Source organism: Lissotriton vulgaris, chromosome 12 (assembly GCF_964263255.1).
Source record: "Lissotriton vulgaris chromosome 12, aLisVul1.2, whole genome shotgun sequence".
NCBI classification, from domain to species: domain Eukaryota; kingdom Metazoa; phylum Chordata; class Amphibia; order Caudata; family Salamandridae; genus Lissotriton; species Lissotriton vulgaris.
The window spans coordinates 2,509,630-2,520,000 of record NC_141700.1 but is presented as its reverse complement, the minus strand read 5'-3'; the positions used below and the strand labels follow the sequence as shown (position 1 = coordinate 2,520,000).

At 47.6% G+C, this 10,371-nt stretch overlaps 1 protein-coding gene across 2 annotated transcripts in view; it reads right to left on the bottom strand.

The window, feature by feature from the left end:
• REEP6 (receptor accessory protein 6) overlaps window positions 1-10,371 on the bottom strand; it is a 124,009-nt gene that overhangs the window by 8,885 nt on the left and 104,753 nt on the right. The gene's annotated exons all lie outside the window — the stretch shown is intronic.

The following is a 10,371-nucleotide window of genomic DNA, read 5'->3' as shown; positions in this document are numbered from 1 at the left end:
TAGTGAGTGGATGCAGAGCTTGGACAGCGCATGTTCTAACATCTGGAGACCTAATAGATGTGCACCTCTAGTGAGTGGATGCAGAGCTTGGACAGCGCGTGTTCTAACATCTGGAGACCTAGATAGATGTGTACCTCTAGTGAGTGGATGCAGAGCTTGGACAGCGCGTGTTCTAACATCTGGAGACCTAGATAGATGTGCACCTCTAGTGAGTGGATGCAGAGCTTGGACAGCGCATGTTCTAACATCTGGAGACCTAGATAGATGTGCACCTCTAGTGAGTGGATGCAGAGCTTGGACAGCGCATGTTCTAACATCTGGAGACCTAGATAGATGTGCACCTCTAGTGAGTGGATGCAGAGCGTGGGCAACATGTGTTCTAACACCTGGAGACCTAGATAGGCGTGCACCTCAAGTGTGTGGATGCAGAGCGTGGACAGCGCTCCAACACCTGGAAACCTAGATAGAAGTTGTTAGACCTGGCACCATTGGTGTGGGTCTCCCTTCCATTTCTTGCTGTTGCCTCATGTATTTTTGCTGGTGTTAGATGCTGTGGGCACAGTGCCTGTGCCACTGCTATCCAGTGCCACAGTGCAAGTGCTCCCTATTGTAAATTGATGTATGAATCAGTGGTTCCATGTTTGGCTATTTGGTTTACTTGCCAGACCCTAGTCTAGTGCACTGAGTGTGCCAGGGCGTGTAATCCAAATGCTTCTGGTGGGCCTGCAGCACTGGTTGTGCCACCCACACAAGCAGCCTTGTAAAATGTGTCTAAGGTCTGCCATTGCAGAGCCTGCATGCAGTCTGGTGCTGTCATGCTGACTGGGCAAGTGCACCCACTTCCTAGTCCCTAAACCTTCCCTTTTCTTCACATCAGTGACCCCTAGGGTAGGCCCAAGGGCAGGGTGCATTGTAAGTGTAAGGTAGGACAAGCCCTGATGTGTGTGGCATGTCCTAATAGTGAATTACAGCCATTTTTGTTTTTCACTATTGCAAGGCTACCTGTTCTCCATAGGCCAGAATGGGCTGTTAGAATTGTTACATTTGATAATCCTAACAGGCTCAGAGAACATGGTAGAAAGTAGGTATTTGCTTGTCCAACCATTCAAACCTGCCTCTGCTAGGATGTGTATTCCTATGTCTGGTTTCATGAAGTGACAGGGCTGGGGAATTCCCAGAGACAGGCTAAGTCACCCAGTGGTGAATAGAGAGATCTGCATCTAGATGGGAGGGAGGAGTGCACTTGAACCTTGAATAGGGCTGTGTCTGCCTTCCACAATGCTGGCTCCACCTCCTGGGGAGCGGCTGATGTCTCTGCCCTGCACACTGAAAGAAGAAGAGGAGTCCTGTCAACAAAATGCTCCAGGACTGTAATTGCCTTCCACAATGCTGGCTCCACATCCTGTGGGGCGTCTGATGTTTCTGCTCTGCACTGTGAAAGGAGAGGAGACGTCTGGTCAACAGAGTGCCTCAGAACTGGTTTGGACTGGGCAAAGGCCCCTCTCCCCTCAGAGAACAAAGGATTTTGGAGTATAAATATTGGTACCCTGCTCCCAAGAAATTAGATCACTTTTGGACTACAAGAAGAAACCTTTACTGAGGAGAGGCACCTGAAGAAACTGAGGAGAGACTATTCCCAAGCTGAAGTGCTGTTTAGGGAATTTGCCTGCAGTGGTTGCCTTACTGCCAAAGGAAGGAGAAAGGAACTTTGTGTACTTTGCTTTCAACTTGTGAAGGATCTCCAAGGGCTTGGAAAAGAGCTTGCCTCCTGCTGAATACTCAGGGACAACAGACTTCACCCCCCAGCTCCCCAGAGTTCTTGTGGAAGTGCCTGCGGCTGTTTGGGCCTTCTGAGGAACTGCGTGTCGCAAGGAGCTGGAAGCGCGACTCAACGAGAAGAATCGTGTTGCCGTCGCTGTGCCTGCCGTCGCAACTCCGAAGAAGGAGGGTTTCACTGCTGGAGCGGTCGCACTGCACCGCATCAGGAGAAGAATCTTGCGACTAGGTCGGAGCGTGTCGCCATCGCTGTGCCTGCCGTCGCAACTCCGAAGAAGGAGGGTGTCGCCGCTGGAGCTGTCGCACTGCACCACATCAGGAGAAGAATCTCGCAACTTGGTCGGAGCGTGTCGCCGTCGCTGTGCCTGCCGTCCCAACACCGAAGGAGGGTGTCGCCGCTGGAACTGTCGCATTGCACCGCATCGACCAAGAGCACCTGGCATCCCCGAGAAGCACGCCACCATCGGAGCTGCTGCCGTCGCATCCTGGATGTCGCCACTGTAGTTGTTGCATCGAGCAGAACTTCACGGATCGTGAGAGAAGAGCGTCGCCGCTGGAGCTGCTGCAGTCGCATCGTAGATGTCGCCGCTGTAGTCCACGCATCGAACCGAGAACTTCTCGCATCCCCGAGAAGCGTGCCGCATCTGGAAGATCTTCACGTCTTTATTTCTTTGTATCTGAACTTTGACGCATTTCCCATTGCTGTGACATTGCTGGTCGTGGAAGCGCAACGCAACCTAAGGTACATTGACGCAGAGTGTCGCATCCAAGAACTGAACTGAACTAAGCTTAAATCTACCATCTTAAAAGTAATCATAGTGTGTATTTTTGTCGTTTATGGTCTTGTGGTAACTCTATATAAAGTATACTTATTTTTGATATAAAACATGTGTGGTGTCCATTTGTAGTGTTGTCACTGGGTTACTGTATGTGGTCACAACTGCTTAACTTACAACACCTCTGAAATAAGCCTTGACTGCTCGCGCCACGCAACCGAGAGGGTGAGCAAGGTTATTTTAGGAGTGTAATCCACCTTACCCTGACTAGAGGAGAGGGTCCCTATTTGTCACAAGTACCTACCTGTGCCAACTAGTGACCCCCAAATCTAACAGATGTGCACCTCTAGTGTGTGGATGCAGAGCTTGGACAGTCGTTGTTCTAACACCTGGAGACCTAGGTAGGTGTGCACCTCTAGTGCACGTAAAAAGAGCCGAGAGAGTGGGCAGTCCAGCAGCTGGAAACCTAAATACAAATGCATTGCTAGAGCTCCTGAGCAGGTACTATGCAACTGAAGACAGATAATCCATTCGCCAGCAGCCCACCCATGTCAAACAGCTGGGCTACTTTACACAAATGCACCCTAAGTATGCTACACCTTCTCCCTGCCCAACACCTACCTACAGCTTACTGAAATGCTGTTCATGACTGTTTGCTTAAATGACCTCAAAAGTGTAAACCCCTCGATCTAACACTTGAGTGACCGACTGTCTCCCCAAATGACCAGGACTTCTTATCATGAGATGAGATCGACTTCTGGTGCAGTCATCGTGCTCATCAAATCATGTGACATTTTTGCCCCCTTTGCTTGAAGTACAATACAAGAAAAATGGTCCGAGTATTCACAGTTATTTAAAAATGTTCAGCTTTGTTTGCATGAAAAAGCGTTCACCACAAAATTCAAATAATGTATATTATTCAGAACAAATAAACAAAGCTTGCAATATTCATGTACTGATTGTATTTATTTATACAACCGTATTCATTGTGAATTGCTACTTCACAAAGTTAATCTTCTTTTTCAGAGATATATACATGATTTATCAGAAGCGTCACAATCGTAGTGCTCTCAGTGAAGGAAGGAAGGGATGTGAGAGGGTTTGTGAGGGACTAGGTAAAGGTGGTGTGACATGAGTGGCATCACATTAAAATCAGTAGGCCTTTACACTGAAACTACTACACATGTTCCCTAATCACATCACACATAGGCTTGGCAAATCCATTGTATTGAATCCTATGGTGTGCTGGGTTGGTGTGGTCTACGGTTCGACCCCTATGGAAGTGGAAGGGTTATTGTTGCCTCATGTTGGGGTCTTCATCAGGAAAGAGAAGTGAGCACATTGGAGGAATGGTCGGTGTCTGAACAGTCACTGTTAGGGCTGGCGTGGGCTCCTGGACATTTAGGGCAATGCTCATAAGAATGAGCATATTCTCGCACCAATCCTGCCTCTATAGACCGAGTTTCTTAGTTGTCTTGCACCATATTGCTGCATAAATTCAGCGTGTTATGCAGTCGGCCCTTTGCTTGAAGTTCATGGGAGTTCTTCTTTCAAAACAAAATCCAGGTTTCTGGTTCTACCACTTATTTGCATCACAGCTTGTTGCCTGGGATTGACATTTTTAGTATAGTGCTCAGCACAGCCTTGACACAGCCTAAGGGAGGTAGATGGCAGAGGACAGTATAAAAGAAGGGTAGGGGTGGTCGACCGCAGCCACTCGAACGATGAACTGCGAAACAAAGGTGTGGCATTTGGAGGCTCCAGCTGGAGTAGCCCTGCATGTAGAGACAACTAACACAAACACTTGTGTGATTAATCTCTGAAGCCTGGCTGAACAGTAAAGTCACATTCGCTTGCAGTTCACAAATATTTCCAGAAGTACAATTTTGTGTCCTACTTCTGTAAATTCTTGAGAATGCACGAAAGCCGTATAGCTGCACTTAATGCAAGGACATACCATGGGTGCACTTTTGAGACTTTCTTTAATACTCGGGCCCCTAATTTGGTCTTGCGTCGACTGCGACCTTTTGTGTTTATTAAAATTCTGTCTCTTTGTTGGCTGGCTTCACTGTGAGTGACAGCATTCTGCTATTTCACAAGGAGCATATCTGCACACAAAGTAGGTGTAATCAGTGCCAGTAACTACTGTGGCAGTGTACTTTTGGAGACCCAAATTTTTTTTTTGCTTTTGCCAATGTTTGTTATAATGGTAAAGGGGCCCAGCTGCTCCCACACCATTAAGGTTTTACAAAAACCATGCCAAAACAAGTCACACATTGACAAAACTAAACAGCTGACCACCAATTTCAGACCTATTGTTTATTTTTGTTTCACTTAACCTCTGCAGCTATTCTGACACGGTGCAGCGGAGTGGGCAGGGCTGCGTCAGCCAACGTACATGCGTAGCACTACGAAGGTAGTGCACGCGACAGCCGTTGGCCGACAGAAGCACGCAAGGGGTTAATCTTATTGAAACTGGTTTCACTGATTTTCCATTATGAATATTTTTGGGTAATACTTGCATGCATCAACACATCTTATTAAATGATGCTGCAAAGAAATGGTACAGGAAATTTTACAGTAGTTTAGCTAAATGTTTTTGTTCCTGCTTTCAATTTTAGGTCTCACCTGGCAAAAGCAGCGCATGCGCTGCTCTCGCCATGAAGAGGACCTTTTGGAATCGATTCAGCCAAAGCTGAACACACATGCGTCCAAATGGACAAAGATGGCTGCTCTCGCCATCCGCAAAGCTAAACATGCATGCGTAGGGACAAAAAAATGCACGCGCATGTGCACAAAGATGGCGTCGGGCGGACCACTTGCGCGTGCATTTTTTTGTCCCTACGCATGCATGTTTAGCTTTGCGGATGGCGAGAGCAGCCATCTTTGTCCATTTGGACGCATGTGAGTTCAGCTTTGGCTGAATCAATTCCAAAAGTTCCTCTTCATGGCGAGAGCAGCGCATGCGCTGCTTTTGCCAGGCGAGACCTAAAATTGAAAGCAGGAACAAAAACATTTAGCTAAACTACTGTAAAATTTCCGGTACCATTTCTTTGCAGCATCATTTAATAAGCTGTATTACCGCCGGGCCCTGTACACTGAACTATGAACTGGGATTGGTTGTGGAAACGTTTGTCTGCTAGTCATTGGTTGCAAGAGTTCACGTGCTCATGTCGTATTTTCTAGCTGCTGCACAGGTCCATCTAAAACCCGCCCACTGGTTTAAATGACGCTGATCGCAGAGATCCTGGCTTTTTTCTACAGGACTGTTTTGAGCGAGTTTGTATGCTGCGCAGGGCCAAGTAAACCGGTCTACGGCGTCTGATTCCAGGCCAGAGGTCAGCAGAGGACCCAGTTAAATCTTTCGAATGGGACCCGTGCCGGTGAGTTGGTTAATGAGGGCTGGCTTTAGCTTGGTTTTTACTCCGCCCCGCCACATGGTTTGTAGCGCCACTCGGGATGTACGTTCGTCACATGCGCGCCGCCTCCCATCAGTTGCTCAGTCAAGCGTAACCAACTGGGTCCCTTCGGTTCACCCTGCATGAATGTGATGGATTGTGAACTATGTGGGTGGGTTGTACATTTGGGGTCTAGAGATACATTTCCCCCCTGCAGGCGGGCACAACGCGCATGGCGTGCTCTCAGTTTCCTATTTTTATTTATTCGCACAATGGCGTGGCGACAGCTTGTTTTTGGAAGCTGCTTGTGCAGGCGGAAGAAAACTTCCAGACATTGTCAAATGGCAACAAAGGCATCTCTCTGGAGTTTGTGGCTCTGCAGGGAGACTTTTTGCAGTCCATGGACCACGGTGCATCCCTTGGTACAGGCAAACTGTAGCCCAAATAAAATCCCCAAACTTACAGTTGATGAATAGCGTGTGTTACTCGTTTAAGCCGATAGCGCACTGAGGCTGTTAAACATAGGTTGGGGTTCACAGGCACTGGGTATTTCAGAAGGTTCTCCTGCTGCGTAAGTACGTACGAGGTGAGCTGTTCATTTACTGGCACCATGTTGGGAGTGCAGGGCGCCGGGGTACGCAGTATTCGCCACTTTCAGTCCAGCGAGCAGTACCTTTTCGCCATGAAGAAGGACATGGCGGAGTGGCGGAGGGCTGAATGACTTCTACAAGCCGGACATTAGCGTGGACACCTTCCTGGAGGTGCTGGAGACTGGCTCCGTGCTCTGCCAGCATGCCAACAACATCACGCGGGTGGTGGCCGAGTTCAGCGCCAAGTACCCGGCCCTGGCAGGCAAGGTGCAGGTGAGGGTCAACAGAGTGGCTCAGCCGGGAACCTTCCAGGCGCTGGACGTCTCCAGCTTCATCCAGTGGTGCCGGAAGGAGATGCACATCACAGGTGAGGGAGGCACGTGAGGGCGCCAAGTCTGCTGTATGTACTGATTTGGGCGCTTTAGGTAGGGGTCCTGCAGCACCCACAGAAAAAATCTTGCTGGATTTCAGGAGGTAAAGGAGCAAATGTAAACTTTCTTTTTCTCTCATCACACTTGCTGTAGGGTTTGCTAAAAGTGATCTAGGCGACAATCCTGCTGGGGTACAGGAAACAGAAGGAAAGGGTGGAGCATGACAGTTGTTTGCTAACACACAACATTTAAATATCGGGAAATTAACTGTACACATTTCTAATTATATCAGTGATTACAAAAATAAAGCTTGTATTTGTAATTCTGAATTATGATGGAAATAGATTTTAGTAGGATCAAAAGAAACCGAGATACTTTACTTGGTGATGCAAAAATTATAAATATTCACTGAAGCCTAATATCCATGCACATTAGTTTTTCTGTGCCATATAGGTTTACCTGTAAAACTGCATGCCTATGCAAATGTAGTGGCCATTTCAACAGTAAATGTGTGGTCTGCAAATGACAGTGCTTTCTGAGCACTGGTGAGATAGCACACTACCAGCTACACTGCACAGCCTCACCTCTCTCCTGCTAAATGGGCATGACACATTTGCTGCACTTGTGTTTTCTGCATGATGCTGGATTCATACACAACCCCTATCACTTCAGTGGTATAACAAGAATAGCAGCACCCCAACTATAAACAAGCATTTGCAATGCAATAGGTCTCGCACTTAAGCGAGTTTGAGATATTGACATTGCAAATGACAATGCCTTTAATTTTAGTTTTCGTTTTTAAATAAAAGGCATTTGCAATGTCAATAGCTCAAACTCGCATAAATGTGAGACCTATATTCGGCAAATATTAGCATCTAATCGGAGAGCATTCGGGGAGCATTATACATAGCCTCATATTGCTAAACTTTGCAAACATGTGAACACCTGTTTATACTGGAACCGCTGTCAGTCGTGCAGTCCGAGCTTACAGCATTTCCTCTGAGCACTCACCCTAATTATAAAGGCTTTGTATAAATGAAGCATAATAAGTTTGAACAGCATTAACATATGGACAAAAATATGACCTTAACTGCAGACAGTGCCCTTCCCTGATCTATAGAGTGATACTGCAAACTGGCAGCCACAGGGTTTGTGCTGCAGGGGGCTGGGCCTACTTGTCCCAACGACAATATATACATGAAAACGTGTTGCCCTTGAGCCCAAACAAAATGTCCTGGGAGTTGGGCTATAGGAATTCCACATCCCTCGTTACGCATGGGAATCGTCTAGGTCTTTTGGATACAGACCAGGCTGCTATGATCTTGGCAAGTCGCCACCCCTCCACATCACACATTCACAGGAGTTTACTGCTGAAGAGACCTCTGCAACCTTGGCCACGAAAAGAGGGTAGAGCGGGAGCTCCCAGCCCAAGGAGCCTTATAACACCGCGCTTACAATAGAGCCAGGCGGGACTGGATATCCTTGTGGCAAAACCAAGAAAGGGCAGCTCTAGGAGAGTACACAACTTGTTCCCAAATACACTGGAGGCCATCAGCCCAGTGATTGCTTGAAAGCACTTTGCTGAGTTGGAAGTGATGAAATGTTTTGAAGGTTTGCCATTCGTTCACAGAACACAATCCTTCTCAACTGTTGTGTCACAAACCACTTATAAAGAGGTGCTAGATGGAGAGCAGAGGTCTTCAGCTTGCTAAAGGAGAGGCTCAGATCAAAGAAAGGTCTCCAGAAAGGGGCCAGGTCTGCTCAAAGAGACCAACTCCACCATCCAGCAACCACAGAAGAGGAGATGGCGTTTCCAGACGTCTCAGGTGATTCTCCACATTGCGGCATGGGAAGCTGAATCGAAGGTTGAAGGAATGAGAACCTTACAGGTGTAGGCGATTTGTTATCCGTAGGAGCGAGAAGCAGCCGCATTTCATTGCTATGCGCCGCCTGTAAATGCAAATTGTTTGACATTTCCTCAAACAAACTCCAGGTGTTCAACTTTATTCACTTCAGTGTTGGGTTTTTGTGCCCGCGTAATTCTTAAGGTAATCAAGGTGCTTCTCTTTCAACTTCGAAGCCAAGGTTAGGTATAAACCAGCAGAGTTTTGTGATGATTTCCAAGATTGTACTGCGTTCCACTTTAGAGCCGAACGCAGCAATTGATGGACCGGGGCACCACCTTCAACCACTTCTGTGGAGGAAAGTGGCCGTCACCTGCAGCACCGTCATTGGTTTCCTGAACAGTCGCAGACCTGCAAGGTCTCTTAAGTATTCAATGAACCTTTGCAGTCCATCTTAGATGGACTTCACATCCTACAAAGCCTCTGCCCCAATTCTCACTCAATGGACGAGGTCTCTGTGGGCACATTCCCACAGGTGTACTAAGCACCTGCTTTGTGCTCACATGACAAGCAGTGAACACAGACGCCGCGCCTCTTAAAACTGTAATCGTACACCTGAGCTGGAGAAACAAATGACAAACCATGAAAGGAAATCAAATGAATAAAGTATCAGAGTCGAAGCAGAGCTCGATACAATGTACTGTGTGCTTCGGAATATGGGCTGAGAGCATCTTGAAGTTTTTGACCAGAGACCCAAAGGGCGTGGATTGGTGCACCGAAGAAAGCCAAGCAATTCTAAGGCATCACAGATAACACGAGTGGGTGGTTAAAGGCAAAAAGCTTCCATCATGTCTCAGTAGATTTCAAGACTAATTTAGATTTTACTGCCACTCAGTGAAGTGCATGCATGGATCTTAGAGTTGTGCAGGCATGGTTTGCAATGCAGCAATGCTAAAGGTATCGGTAGGATGCACCCTCAACTAGTCAGTTGAATTGGGTTGCTTTGTCTGGTCTTTCAGCCCCTCCTCATGAAACTGGCTGCAGTTCCCCCTGCAGAGTGTATCCCACCCACTGCTCCCTATAGCTGCAGTGCCAAGATCTGAGCTTCCCTGGCATACTTGTGCACTCTCCACACCTGCACTGGCTGGACTTCGGATCACTTCACATCTTCCACCCATGACCGGCCCAGCGGTCCATCACCGTCCGTACTGTTACTTCAAACCCAGGACCCTTAACCGGGGCCTTTACCCATAGCACCGCTGCAGCCTCTGGGGGCAGCCAGTGAGTTCAAATACATACCCTCAACCTATACACTTCATCGACAGTCCCATCCTCTCCAAGGGAATTACAAAAACCTGTGTGGTTTACCAGCTATTTTCAGTCACAGGTTGGTGCATCTCTGACTTTCAGTATCAACTCCTCCTTTGAGCGCACAGTGGACTTTCTCCCTGGACTGTAAACACACTCTTCAATCCAAATATACACACATCTTAGCAATTTCACACCCCACTCGGGTCCGTACGCAATGAGCAGTTCTACCACCAGGACAGAGAAATCTAATGTGCAACTTTAATACCTGGGTGCCTATCCACAGGCCAACAACATCTTCTGGGCCT